Genomic DNA, 222 nt, shown 5'->3' on the forward strand with positions numbered 1-222 from the left:
TGCCAATGAGTTACCTAATTAGCACATGCAAGAGGAGGTGGTTAGTGTTCGCACCTGGAAATTAGGTTTCTCAACTTGGGCGTGAAGTTCATGGTTCGATGTAATGACTGTGTGAAGATCCAGCTGCTTCTTCATAGAGTGGAAATCTAATTAAAACCCCCCCCCCTCCCCCTTTCCCTACCTCTCTATATATCGTCTTCCTTTCCTTCCTGGCCCACTACC

This window comes from Penaeus monodon, chromosome 30 (assembly GCF_015228065.2).
Source record: "Penaeus monodon isolate SGIC_2016 chromosome 30, NSTDA_Pmon_1, whole genome shotgun sequence".
Classification (NCBI taxonomy): domain Eukaryota; kingdom Metazoa; phylum Arthropoda; class Malacostraca; order Decapoda; family Penaeidae; genus Penaeus; species Penaeus monodon.